Genomic DNA, 14,491 nt, shown 5'->3' on the forward strand with positions numbered 1-14,491 from the left:
AGTTTGTAGAGGTACTCAAAATTATTCCTGATCAGCAGGCCCAGCAGTTGGCCGGTATATCGGAAGCATTGTGTTTCACGGTAGACGCTATGTTATGGCTTATGTTAGGGCTGGTGCATGTGCGTAGAATCCTATGGTTGAAAAATTGGTTAGCCGAAGCGCCATGTAAAAAGCTCTTTGCCAGTTTCCCATTTCATGGTGAATGGTTATTTGGAGACGATCTGGATAAGTATATCCAAAGAATTTCTAATAGGAAAAGTTCTCTTTTACCAGTTAAAAAGAAGTTTAAGCGTTTTTCCTTTTAAATGTGCATCTTCTCCAGTGCCAGGGGCATCAGCCTCCAGGCAGTCTCGACGGCCTCCACCATCAGGTTCAAGAAGAAGACCTCAGGGGCAGTCCCAGGGCCAAAAGAGGGGCAGGAAACCCACGAAGCAAAATACTAAAGCCTCCTTATGAAGGGGCGCCTCGCTGGCTCGAGTGGGGGGAAGGCTTCTACACTTTCAAAGATCTGGCAGGAACAATGTCAAGACAGATGGGTGGCTTCCTCAATTTCTCTAGGTTACAAACTGGAATTCCGAGAATTCCCGTCTCCTCGTTTTCTGAGATCAAACGTTCCTAGAGACCCAGGGAAAAGGACGTCTCTCTTTCTGGCTTTGGATCATCTCTTGTCTCAAGAATTGATATCAGGGGTTCCCACACAAGAGCAAGGGTCGGGGTTTTATTCAAACCGCTTCACGGTGCCAAAACCAAACGGGGAGGTCAGACCCATTTTAGAACTCAGGGATCTAAACCGGCACTTGAATTATCCGTTCCTATTGCATGGAGTCAATCCGATCAGTTGTCTCCATCCTACAAGGAGGAGAATTTTTGGCATCGATCGACATCAAGGATGCCTATCTCCATGTGCCAATTTTCCCCGCTCATCAGAAATTTCTGTGCTTCGAGGTAGAAAATCGTCATTTTCAGTTTGTAGCTCTGCCTTTCGGTCTACCTACTGCACCTTGAGTGTTCACAAAGATCCTGGCCCCTCCTTTAGCCAGGTTAAGGGCTCTGGGTATAACAATTCTAGCCTACTTAGAGCTCTTGGTAGATCAGTCAGTTACCCGCCTAAACCAAAGATTAGTCTTAGCCGTGAGTTACCTAGAATTCCTAGGCTGGATTCTCAACCTAGAGAAATCCTCCTTAAAACCATCAAGGAGATTGCAGTACTTGGGGCTGATCATAGATACAGTTCAGAAGAGGGTATTCTTACCCCAGGTAAGGATCAGTTCCATAAGGGAACTGATTCTGCTTGTCAAAACAAAAAAAAATCCTTCTATAAGGCTTTGCATGAAATTGTTAGGAAAGATGGTGGCTTCCTTCGAGGCTGTTCCTTATGCACAGTTTCATTCAAGACTGCTGCAAAACAGTATTCTGTCAACTTGGAACAAGAAGATCCAGGCTTTGGACTTTCCAATGCGCTTATCCCCCGAGGTGCGTCAGAGCCTCAATTGGTGGTTGATATCCAGCAATCTTCAACAGGGGAGATCCTTTCTACCAGTATCCTGGAGGGTGGTAACGAAGAATGCCAGCTTTCTAGGCTGGGGGGCAGTCCTGGAAGAAGCATCTGTCCAAGGGAAATGGTCCAAATCAGAGAGGACCTTGCCCATCAATATTCTATAAATTTGGGCAGTACGTCTGGCCCTAGAGGCCTGGATGCTCAGACTACGGAATTGTCCTGTCAGGATCCAATCCGACAATGCAACACAGGAAAGGCAGGGGGTGATTAGAGAGCTGAATGCATGGCTAAAGACCTGGTGTAGGGAGGAGGGATTTGGGTTTCTAGAGCACTGGGCTGACTTTTCATTGGGGTGCAACCTAAATGCTAAAGACGGTTTGCACTTGAATGGAAGGGGGTCTGCTGTGCTGGGGGAGAGGTTTATGGGAAGGCTGGAGGAGTATTTAAACTAGGATTGAGGGGGGAGGGTGAACTAGAATTACATCGGGCAGACAGGTCAGTTAGGGGTGAGACATTTAATGGAGGATGGAATGGGGATAGATGGGGGTAGGGTTATGGCAGGTGACAAGAAATTTCCCATGTTGCAAACAGCCATTGGAAACTATACTGCCATTTGTACTACCAAAAATGATATGAAAAACACCAGAGCAAAATGTAATAATGCATTAAAGTGTTTGTATACCAATGCCAGAAGTCTGCCAAGCAAAATAGGTGAGTTGGAAGCTCTGGTGCACGAAGAGAGGTATGATGTAATCAGTATTGCTGAAACTTGGCTTCAATCCTCACATGACTGGGCTATTAATATTACTGGCTATGTACTCTTTCAGAGAGACAGGGCAAAAAGGAAAGGTGTCGGGGTCTGTCTCTATGTGAGAAGTGATCTCAAAGCAAGTGTAAAAGAGGACCTGGTTGATGGAGAGTGTGATGAGTCTAAAGCATTATGGGTGGAACTGCATATAGATTGGCGTAGTTCAAAGTTAATCATTGGAGTTTGTTGTAGACCACCCAATGTTAACGAGGAGGTGGAGACTCAGCTCCTTGCACAGATGGAAAGGGCTGCAAGGGCTGGGACAGTGATAATAATGGGGGATTTTAACTACCCAGAAATTGACTGGAGTAATGGCACTGCTGGGACAGATAAAGAAAGATAAAAACACTTAACTTGAAGAGAGCAAATTTTCCAAGGATGAGGGCTGCTCTCCAGGATTTAGACTGGGAGGGAATATTTGCATTGATAAACACAGAACAGAAATGGGAATTCTTCAAAAAGTCTGTTTGGGACCTCACTGCAAAGTATATTCCCATGGGCAATAAGTTTAAAAGGCTAAAAACAAAACCTATGTGGCTCACGGCCAAAGTTAAAAAAGCTATACACAATAAGAGAAGAGCTTTTAAAAATTATAAAAATGAAGGAACACTAGTGTCGTTTAAGTGTTACAAAGAATTTAACAGAATATGTAAAAAGGAAATCAAGGATGCAAAAATTCAAAACGAACGACAGATTGCAAAAGATAGTAGGACAAACCCCAAAAAATTCTTCAAAAGGTCAGGTCTGAGCATGTAGGCCCTTTACAAAATAATCTAGAGTGGGTGACTGGGGACAAAGAGAAGGCAAATTTATTAAATACTTTCTTCAGCTCTGTGTATACAAAAGAGCATGGGGGAGCTCATGTCCATAATGGGGGTGGTATTGACACAGCCCCGAATGACCCACAGTGGCTCAAAAGTGATATGGTCCAGAAATATTTAGAAAGAATAAAGGTGGATAAAGCACCTGGACCTGATGGCATCCACCCACGGATCCTAAAAGAATTGAGCTCTGTAATTTCAAAGCCATTGTATCTAATTTTTAGGGAATAGTACCACTGGATTGGCACAGGGCGAACATGGTGCCTATATTTAAAAAGGGATCAAAGTCTTTACCAAGTAACTATAGACCTGTTAGTTTAACTTCTGTAGTCGGGAAGATACTGGAGCGTTTAAAAGACCACATAGACGAGTTCTTGCTGGAAAAAAACATTTTAAGCAACGGACAGCATGGATTCATGAAAGACAGAAGTTGTCAAACAAACCTGATTTCTTTTTATGAAGAGGTAAGTAAAACCTTGGACAGAGGGGTGGCTGGGGACGTGGTATACTTGGATTTTGCAAAAGCATTCAACACAGTTCCCCACACGCGGCTCATGTGTAAGGTAAAGTCTACAGGCCTGGAAATATCAGTTTGTAAAACTGGCTAAAAGACAGAATTCAGAGAGTAGTGGTTGATGATTTTTACTCTAAATGGTCTAGGATTATCAGTGGTGTACCCCAAGGTTCAGTGCTGGGACCCTTACTTTTTAATACTCCTATAAATGATATTGGGTCTGGGATCAAAAGTAACATTCCTGTCTTTGCAGATGACACCAAGCTATGCAGTGGAATAACGTCCTTACAGGATGTCTCCAATTTACAAGCCGACCTCAATGCACTGTCTAATTGGGTGGCTATGTGGCAGATGAGGTTTAATGTTGAGAAATGTAAAGTTATGCACTTGGGGGCTAATAATATGCATGCATCATAAATGTTAGGGGGAGTACAACTGGGGGAATCCGTGGGTGGTGGAGAAGGATCTGGGGGTTTTGGTAGATCATAAGCTCAATAATACCATGCAATGTCAACCTGCGGTTTCCAAAGCGAGCAAAGTCCTTTCTTGTATTAAGAGAGGTATGGACTCCAGAGAGAGAGATGTAATTTTGCCCCTGTTCAAATCATTAGTAAGACCTCATCTGGAATATGCAGTTCAGCTTTGGGCACCATTTCTCAAAAAAGATATCAGGGAACTGGAGAAAGTGCAGAGAAGGGCAACCAAACTGATAAGAGGCATGGAGGAGCTCAGCTATGAGGAAAGATTAGAGGAACTGAATTTATTCACTCTTAAGAGGAGAAAAGGGGGGATATGATCAACATGTTCAAATATATAAGGGGTCCATATAGTGAACTTGGTGTTGAGTTATTCTCTTTACGGTCAACCCAGAGGACACGGGGGCACTCTTTACGTCTAGAGGAAAAGATATTTCATCTCCAAATACGGAAAGGTTTCTTCAAAGTAAGAGCTGTGAAAATGTGGAATAGACTCCCGCCAGAGGTGGTTCTGGCCAGCTCAGTAGATTGCTTTAAGAAAAGCCTGGATACTTTCCTAAATGTACATAATATAACTGGGTACTAACATTTATAGGTAAAGTTGATCCAGGGAAAATCCAATTGCCTCTTGGGGGATCAGGAAGGAATTTTTTCCCCTGCTGTAGAAAATTGGAGCATGCTCTGCTGGGGTTTTTTGCCTTCCCCTGGATCAACTGTGGGTATAAAATTGGGTATATTGGATTGTACGATATCTTTTATTTTATTTATTTATTGTTTTTAAGGTTAAACTGGATGGACTTGTGTCTTTTTTCAAACTGACTAACTATGTAATGCCACGGTGGTGGCCTACATCAATCACCAAGGGGGCACAAATAGTCATGCAGCCCAAAGAGAGGTGAATCATGTTCTGTCTTGGGCAGAAAACAACATCCCTTGCCTATCAGCGATTTTCATTCCAGAGATAGAAAATTGGCAGGCGGACTACTTGAGTCCCAACAATTGTTTATGGGAGAATGTTGCCTTCACCCCGACATCTTTCTGTCGATATGTCAAAGATGGGGTGTTCCAGGCGTGGATCTGTTTGCGTCCAGATTCAACAAGATCAACAACTTTGTGTCAAGGACAAGGGATCTGCTGGCATGCGGAAGAGACGCCTTGGTCTTTCCATGGGATCAGTTTTTGCTGATATATGCTTTCCCTTCTGTTCTGCTGCTTCCGCGCCTTCTTCGCAGGTTCAAGCAGGAAGGGAAGGAGGTGGTTCTGGTGGCCCAGGAGATCTTACCTTACAAAAGCTAAATTTAACGGTTTGGCTATTGAAACCCACATTCTAAAGGACCGTTGCCTGTCACCTTCAGTAGTTTCTACTTTGGTTAATGCTAGGAAGCCAGCCTCCAGAGTCATATACTATAGAGTCTGGAAGGCATATGTCTCCTGGTGTGAATCCAGGTGTTGGCACCCCAGAAAATATGTCATAGGTAGGATCCTTTAATTCCTACAGATGGTATTAGAAATGAAGCTGGCCTTAAGTACTATCAAGGGCCAGGTGTCGGCCTTATCTGTATATTTTCAACGGCCTCTTGCTTCTCACTCTCTGGTTCGTAACTTTATTCAGGGGGTAACACGGATTAATCCTCCAGTCGGGACACCCCTGAACCCTTGGGATTTGAATTTAGTCCTGTCGGCTTTACAAAAACAGCCTTTTGAGCCTATATGGGATAATCCCTTGGTCCTCTTGACGAGGAAAATCATTTTTTTGGTTGCCATATCTTCTGCCAGAAGATTATCGGAGTTGGCGGCTCTTTCTTGTAAAGAGCCATATTTAATTATTCATAAGGATAAGGTGGTATTGCGGCCTCATCCTAGATTCCCACCAAAGGTAGTGACAGGTTTTCATTTAAACCAGGATATTGATCTACCTTCTTTGTGGAAGAGAGGTAACTACATTCTCTTGATGTAGTGAGAGTGGTCAAGGTCTGTTTAAAGGTGACCGCTCAGATTCGCAAAACAGATGTTTTGTTTGTATTACCAGATGGTCCTGAAAGAGGACAGGCACCGTCAAAATCTACTATTCCCAAATGGATTTGTCAAGTGATTGTTCAGGCTTATGGTCTAAAGAGGAAGATTCCTCCTTTTCATGTTAAAGCGCACTCCACCAGGGCTGTTAGTGCTTCTTGGGCAGTGCATCACCAGGCCTCCATGGCTAAGATCTGCAAGGCCGCAACTTGGTCCTCAGTCCATACATTTACCAGATTCTATCAAATTGATGTAAAAGGTCATAAGGATATCTATCGCCTTTGGGCACAGTGTACTGCAGGCTGTAGTATGACTCCTCTTGTCTCTTAATGCCCTACTTTTTGTTGTGTCTCCTCTCCCTTCAGTTGCCATTGCTATGGGACATCCCACATAGTAACTACTATGGCTCTGTGTCCCGTGATATACGATAAGAAAATAAGATTTTTATAACAGCTTACCTGTAAAATTCTTTTCTTTGAAGTACATCATGGGACACAGAGTTCCCTCCCTCCTTTGGTATACAGGTGTATTGCTTGGCTACAAAACTGAGGTACTCCCAGTAGTGGGAGGGGTTATATAGGGAGGGCACTTTTTGTCTTAGGGTGTGCCAGTGTCCATCACCTGAAGGTGGCCTATAACCCACATAGTAACTACTATGGCTCTGTGTCCCATGATGTACTTCAAAGAAAAGGATTTTACAGGTAAGCTGTTATAAAAATCCTATTTTTTTTATCAAGCGCAACACATTCCGCATTATTTATTTTTTCTCTCTCAGACGCCACACAGAAAATCACTTCATTACTAACAAAACTCATACTAAACTTTAATTTGCCTTGAATGCAATCCCATTCCGTATTTCTGCCACTGAGAAGGTGTTTCAGTCTTTGGCTAAAAGTTCATTTGAAAACCCATTCTAAAGTTCTTTAGAAACAAGTTCAGGCTTGTAATACATCAAAGGCCTTGCTCTCCACAGCTCTTGCGGTCTTCCATCATTCTGTCCATCATGTAACCACTTTTCTCTGGTCTTCCTAATGATCAAATCGGAGACAGCCTGTGGAGTGGAAAACAAAGCGGATTTTCTGTTCCATCTAATAACACATAAACAGTAGACCCTGGCCCTACAGCTACAATCTCTCCTCTAACTAGCTTCTTGCCTGGATCTCTGACCAACACTTTGCCACATGCCTGTATCCACTTCTGACCCTTCCAAAGAATATCAATAGGGAGGAAAGGAAATATAATGATATTTCCCAGAAGATCACTACTGTTTTTATTTTGGAAGGTTTGATGTTATAGAGCCTCACTTTCCACTCTTGCTGAGAAGTATCCACTAACCAATCAGAGTCCCAGCCACTGTCCTGAAGCTCATCTGCCAATGCAAATATAACTTCAAACCTTCCTGCCAGATTCCCTCTCATTCCTAGATAGGCTTCAGGTTCAGATACATTGCTCTTGCTTTCTATGTCATGGGAAGCAGTAACTTGGTACCCGTTAAGCCCTGTTCTTTCAGGGACCTTATGTAAATACTGAACTCTGCACTCCAGCTGTGGAATCTGCACCCCAGCCCCCACCATCCTCTCATATGGTGTGGGTGTAAGTTTGAGTATCTGGTCCTTCAATAGCTCGTTGTATCTTTTAATCAAACCAGCTGCCTGTGGATGTATGGGATGTGGCATGTTAAAACAGATTAGGTAGTCTCCAAACAAGACCATTCAGATGAGATAGTAGATCCAAATAGGTGCAATTTTATTCATATACTGCAGTGGAGAAATACAACACAGTTCTCTGCTACTATAAGCGAGTAAAAGTGAAAGTTTTTCTGAGGTTATACAATTTTATACGTATGACAATGCATAAGGTCTAGGCATGTTTTAGGCTGTAATCTAGTTGTGATCTTATAGTTAGTCCAATCAGTGTCCATATCTTCACTTCTTAGTAGCAAGGGAACAGTTTAAAGGGGTGTATACATCATGTGCCCAAAGAAACTGAAAGAAAACATGGGTGCCGCCATAACAGTACTGGATCAGACTAGTTAGATAAGACAGTCCATTCTCGGAGTAAAGAGGGAATAAACTGCTGCTTCTTATCTGGCGGTGAAGGTCATCATAGACTGAAATTTTGTGTCTAAAAAGAAACAAGCAAGTGCATTACAAATTCTTAAAGTGATGGTCTCTATTTTTATATTTATATATCAACATTATCAGACCCCTTTACTACTCATTTCCCTCGTCTTGACCCCTATGGAGGGGTCACTACTATATCTTCCCTACCTAGTATGATACCAGAGGATCCACAGTACTACTTCACATCTAAGTGGAGTAAAGCTCTTCTTAGGGTGTATATGGATACATATCTTTTACTCCTTCACATCGCCCATCTCGGCATCATATGAATGTGCTAATCTGACTATCTGATAACACTCTATCTCTTCCTTGGGGTCATCTTCCTCAGTTTTCACTGCCATTGTAGAAATCCTTTTGTATTCCACATTTAGCACACCTAAAAAAAAAACAAATAAGCAAGCAATCCTAAAACGATGATTCCTATGAGGACGTAAGTATCTGTTGAATCCATGAAAATTTACCTTTTCTAAACAAAGTGTAATCTGAGTTTGTCATATTTCCTATCATAATGTCACATTGTATACCTTTTTCCCTTACTAAACAAGGGGATATTTCCAAAGGCCTTAAGTTATATTTATCATAAAATGTATTTTCACAATAATAGAACATTTGTGGTATTTTTAGACATACTAGTTTTTGGGCAGCTTTTGTATTGCTTAAACTCAGCATTAAGGTAAATAAGTTTAACGCCTGGGGCCTTGTTAAGGCCAATTTCTGGCTTGGCTCATAAGGATAGTTTTTCAGGTGTTAAATTAATGGGAAAAATTATCTTTGTGCTTTTTTTGTGTCTGGCCTATGTGAATATATTTAGCAATTACTCAAATTACTTCTTATGCCTGTTAGCATGTTTAATTTGTACAGGTAATTTTCCTCTATAGCCTCGACTGCTAAGATCAAGCAAAAGCATAACCGTAGTTTACTCATCTTTTGAAATCAGCCTTACTTTCTTGCAATGTCTGGCATGTATCCACGTCACTTTGCAGCTGTAGCAGTTGTCAGGAGCACTTGGAAGGGTCCTTTCAACTTTGGTCCCAAAGGTACTTTCACATGTTCTTTTACTAGGACCCAATCACCTGGCTGTAAATCATGTGTTCCAGTTACTTGATCTGGAATTGAATAAAAAATAAGCTTGTGGATCACAGTTAGTTTCTTGTATTAGACAATTACATAAAAAACAAAATCATTATACATTACAGCAGTCTAATGTGGAAAATACAACCTCTTAGGTGGGTCCCCAAACAAAATTTTATAAGGGCTCAAGTTCTCTGACCTATAAGTAGGGGTTATCCTGATGCTGTAAAGAACCAGAGGCAACAGTTCTGGCCACTGTTTCTTTACTGAACCTTCCTCCCTTTCCTACATTAATTTAGATCTTTAACTATTTTCCTATCTTTAACGATTCCATTATATTTTTCTACCTTCCCTGAACTCTGAGGATGATAGGGGCATGGAAGGCCTGCACAATTGCCAAGTCCTTGCATATAATTTGCATGATCTGTCCAGTGAAATGTGTTTCTCTGTCATTCTCTATGGTTTCAGGGACTCAAACGGCATATTATTTCAGAAAGGAGCTTCTTTGCTGTTGTCTTTAGCATTTGTTTTAGCCACCGGCCAGGCTTCTATCCAGCCCGAAAACATGTCTACGCGCACCAAAACATTTTAGTATTGGTCTGATTTGGGCAATTGGATGTAATCAGTCTGAATTTGGAAAGGGAAAAGTGGCTTGGCCAAATGTCTTTGTGTTACTCTGGTCAGTTTCCTGGGTTATTTTTAGCACAAATTATGCATTCCTCAACAAAGTCTTGACATGCGTTTCTGGAGTATTGAATAAACCAACCAGCCTTGTTTATGTTTCTCTCCATTGCCTTAGGGCTTACATGACCTGGGCCATGGGCTAGTTGCATGATCATATTCTCCGTTTGAGGTGGGACATATATTCCATTTTCCTTGCACAATCAGTTATTTTACTTTCAGTATTTGTTCTCTTCTTTTCCTTCAATCTTTTACAGGCTTCTTCTTCTTCCTTTGCAAAATCAGTAACTAGGGTCATGATTCCTTCCATTGGTGTTTCAATGGTCTTTCTGGCAGTATATGTCTTGACCGTCAGGATGGCTACTTCCTTTGGGAGGGTGACTGCTTCCAAAAGTTCTTGAACATATTTCCAGTTTTGAATTGGTTCTCCTGCAGCAGTTGTGAATCCTCTGTTCTTCCTTATGGGTCCATAATCGTGGACTACTCCAAGAGTATACTTGCTATCAGTGTAGATGTTGGCTGTTTTATCCTTTGCGGCCTCACAGGACCTGCTACCACTTTGGCAACCTGGGCTGAAAGTGATGAAGGGAGTAGTTGGGTCTCAATTTCTTCCTCCAATGTCACCGCATATGCCGTTCTTGGGACTCCATCTTTGTAAAGATGTGAACTGTCTACAAACAGGATCAGATCAGGATTTTCAAGAGGATTGTCCTTTACTGGGGAGATTTGCTGCATTTCTTCTTCCATAAGTTTTAAGCAGATGTGGTCACCCTTCTCTTCGAGGTCTTCTTCTCTCTCTAGGAAAACACTGGCAGGATTGATTGTAGTACATCTTTTCACTTCTATTCTATCTCCTAATTCAAGCAGGATTGCTTCATACTTGCTCAGCCCTGCTAATGACAAATGTTTTGTCCTTGCTCTTTTCAAGATTTCATTTGCATATCTTCCTTTTTGTACAGCAGCACTGGCACAGGTTGCAGCTACAATTTTCTTTTTGTGTTCTTGCCACGACATGGATCTTGGTGCATCTACCAACCAGATCTATTTTATACACGGTTTGAAAGGGTTTGCGGTCAACTAGGCAGGATGAGGAGGTTTCACACCATTTAGGAATGCAGGATATACAGAAAACGTGACAACATTCTTCTGGAAAACCTCCAGGGAAAGACTGGTTAGACAAAATTGGACACCTCCCAGTTGAACTTAATGCTAAAGTACTGCCACCAGTCCCATCTTTGCCTTTTTCACCATCTTTTTCTTCATGTTACTGGTCTCTGGCATCAGATGAGCATAAACCACAAAATCATCAGCCAAGCAAAGGCTATCGTAGCTCTGATTCCTCAACTGCAATTCTGTTATTCCATCATTTTGTTCACAATGTTCTTTGGTATCTGCGCCTCTTTGCAAGATGCCCAATTTTATTATAATTTAAACATCTCCTGGTTCCTTTTTGAAAAACACATTATCTCCTTGAACCTCATCTTAGGCTATAAAAGCATCTTAGGCACAGTGCCCCTGGAAGACGTGATGATGTCACGAAACGCGTAGGGCGGAGCCAGACGACGCGCTGACGTCACCCCCAAGCGAGTTGCATTCCAGCAGGACGGGTTTGTCCGAGCTCCGGTGGCCACGGAGCCGGACTTAAGGCTGTTTTACTCGTTACGCTTTGTAAGTGTGCATTTGTATTTTATTTTATTTTCAATAAATCCTATCGGTTTTACACTATGTGAGCTCCTTCTATATTTTATGGTACCTTTGCCATGGGTTCGTTGGTGTGGCTGATGATGAGATGACCTCTGGTGGACACCGCTGACAGTTTCCATTTTTGGCTTTTAAAGATCTCTGCTTGCTGTGATCCTCTGTGGTGGGGGGTCATGGCCATCTGGTAAGGAGCAACCCCTTCCATTTCTGGTGGTGGACCCTCCCTTGCTGTCACAGAATCATATTTATTATCACTTGGACTTCTGTTGTCTATTATTGGTGATTTGGACTCACTAAGAAATTTAATTGATGTTTCATCTGATTGGACTTTCTTTCATCACCACTAAATGTTTTGCACATTGCTTTACTTTTATTCATGATTATTATATAAATCTTCTTTCACTGTAGATTTCACGTTATGTTATACCAGTATTAGCGCAACCCTTGTTTTTTCTTAGGTCTAATGGGTCACCCACTGCCAACTTCACAACCTCCGAGTACCAGGATCTCCGGGGCCACGCTGGGGCTACCAGGATCACTGGCTTTCGTTCCTCCTGTATTCTGCGTAGTAAGTGAGTCAGAATTTGGATCGGAGGGAAAGCATATATCAGAATACTGATCCCAAGGAACTACTAATGCGTCTGTCCCGACAGCAAGTGGATCCTTGGTTCTGGATACAAACCTGTCCAGTTTGGTATTGAATCTGGATGCCAGCAGATCCACATCTGGGGTCCCCCATTGTTGGTAGATCTGTAGAAAAACTTCGAGATGCAGGAACCATTCCCCTGGCAACAATTTTTGGCAACTTAGGAAGTCTGCCTGCCAATTCTCCACCCCCGGTATAAACACTGCCGAAAGAAACGGCACATTCTTTTCTGCCCAAGTCAGTATGTGATTTACTTTTCTTTGGGCTGCCCGGCTCCTGGTACCTCCCTCGTGGTTGATATATGCCACTACCGTGGAGTTGTCGGACTGGACTCGGACAGGAAGACCCCGCAACCTGGATGTCCAGAAGCGCAGAGCCAGACAAGCTGCCCGAATCTCCAATGGATTGATGGGCAAGGTCCTTTCTGCCTGGGACCATACTCCCTGGACAAACGCCTCCTCCAGGACTGCTCCCCAGCAGAGACGACTGGCATCTGTAGTTACCACTCTCCAGGCTGCTGGTGGAAAAGGTTTTCCTTTTCTCAAATTGCTGGTTCTTACCCACCAAGAGAGGTTCCCTTGTACCTGTGGAGATAGAACCATAGGATGATCTAAGGTTCGAGCAGACCTGTCCCAGGCTTCCAGAATACTGTTCTGGAACACCCTGGAGTGGAACTGTGCATATGGAATTGCTCTAAAACAGATTGGTGATCATACACATCATCACCAAACCAGATATTTAGAACTAAGTGAAGAGTTCCCCTTTAGTGTATACATAATATACAAAACACATGTCAAATGAATAATCAATCCAAAAATAAAAGGCCCCTGGATGATGTAACTCTATCACGAAACGCCGCGTAGGGCAGAGCGACGTGTTCTCGTCACCTCCCATTGCTGCTGTTGTTTCCAGTAGGACGGGCTGTCTGTGAGCTTCCGGCTGGCGCTCCAGACTACACTACATGCCTACTATTGTCTACCAACATGTGAGTTTAACTTTTTACTTATCCAATAAAGTCAATGATTTTACACTATATGGAGCCTTTTTTTCCTTCTATGACCGTATCTGCAATGCTATGGGCTGATGTCTGAGTACCTGTCAGTGTGAACATCTTTAGCCTGACCCTGCAGTCTTTGATGTCCCATCTCGGTATAAGGTCTCTGATCCGTTGGTCATGGTTCGAAGCAGTATTAACAAACCGCTTTCTCTGATCCTCTGTAACAGGGGATCATGAGTTTCTGGTAGGCGGCCAGTCTGATTTCGCGGTGGTGGAGCAAGCACGCTTTTTTCTTCTCACAGCAAGAATTTGTTTTTTGGAACTTTTTTAAGATACTTTCATATCACTTGGGTGATTTATTTTTTATACATGGACTTTTTATTATCACTTTGAACATTTTATTTTTGGATTGATTATTCATTTGACATGTGTTTTGTATATTATGTATACACTAAAGGGGATCTCTTCACTTAGTTCTAAATATTTGTTTTGGTGATGTGTATGATCACCAATCTGTTTTAGCGCGATTCAACCCCTTTTTTTTCTTATTTAATTTCACTGTGTTTGTGTTACAAAGATGAATCGTGGCTATAATTGTTATTGTTTATGTATTTCACTGTAGCGCAGTTATTCCCCTCATTTTGCATATAGAATTGCATTGAAGGATGACACCATCTTGCCCAGCAACCTCATACACAGCCGAATAGAAGGTCTTGGTTCTTTTTTTCACCCTCTGGACGAGTTCCACTATGGAAACGACCTTTAAGGGGGGTAGAAACACCCTTTCTTGGGCGGTGTTCAAGACCAGACCCAGATATACCAAGACTTGAGTCAGACAAAGGGCTGACTTGTCCACATTTAGAATCCAACCTAGGTGTTGTAAAACCTGCACTGTTCTTGACACGTTTTGGATCAGGATGGGGCAAGAGCAATCCCTCAGGAGAAGATCGTCCAGATATCCTACTACGGAGATTTTCTGGGACCTTAGGGATGCCAACACCGGGGCTAGAATCTTTGTGAAAACCCTGGGGGCCGTGGCTAGACCGAATGCAGTGCCACGAATTGAAAATGACGGCCCTCTACTGCGAAACGTAGAAACCTTTGATGTGGACCGAAGATCGATACATAAAGGTACGCGTCCT

General features: G+C 42.5%; 1 protein-coding gene and 1 long non-coding RNA gene across 6 annotated transcripts in view; one reads left to right on the forward strand and one right to left on the reverse strand.

Annotated features, from left to right (window-relative positions):
- Positions 1 to 14,491, forward strand: part of CCS (copper chaperone for superoxide dismutase) — a 277,092-nt gene that overhangs the window by 119,880 nt on the left and 142,721 nt on the right. The window lies entirely within an intron of this gene.
- The window catches only part of LOC141112364 (uncharacterized), a 237,596-nt gene continuing 230,262 nt past the window's right edge, over positions 7,158 to 14,491 (reverse strand). The window contains exons 2-3 of the long non-coding RNA XR_012236584.1: positions 9,197 to 9,359; positions 7,158 to 8,254 (exon numbers count right to left, since the gene is read on the reverse strand). This is a non-coding gene — a long non-coding RNA (uncharacterized lncRNA). The remainder of the gene's footprint in view (positions 8,255 to 9,196; positions 9,360 to 14,491) is intronic.

The sequence above is a fragment of the Aquarana catesbeiana genome, linkage group LG11 (assembly GCF_042186555.1).
Source record: "Aquarana catesbeiana isolate 2022-GZ linkage group LG11, ASM4218655v1, whole genome shotgun sequence".
NCBI classification, from domain to species: Eukaryota; Metazoa; Chordata; class Amphibia; order Anura; family Ranidae; genus Aquarana; species Aquarana catesbeiana.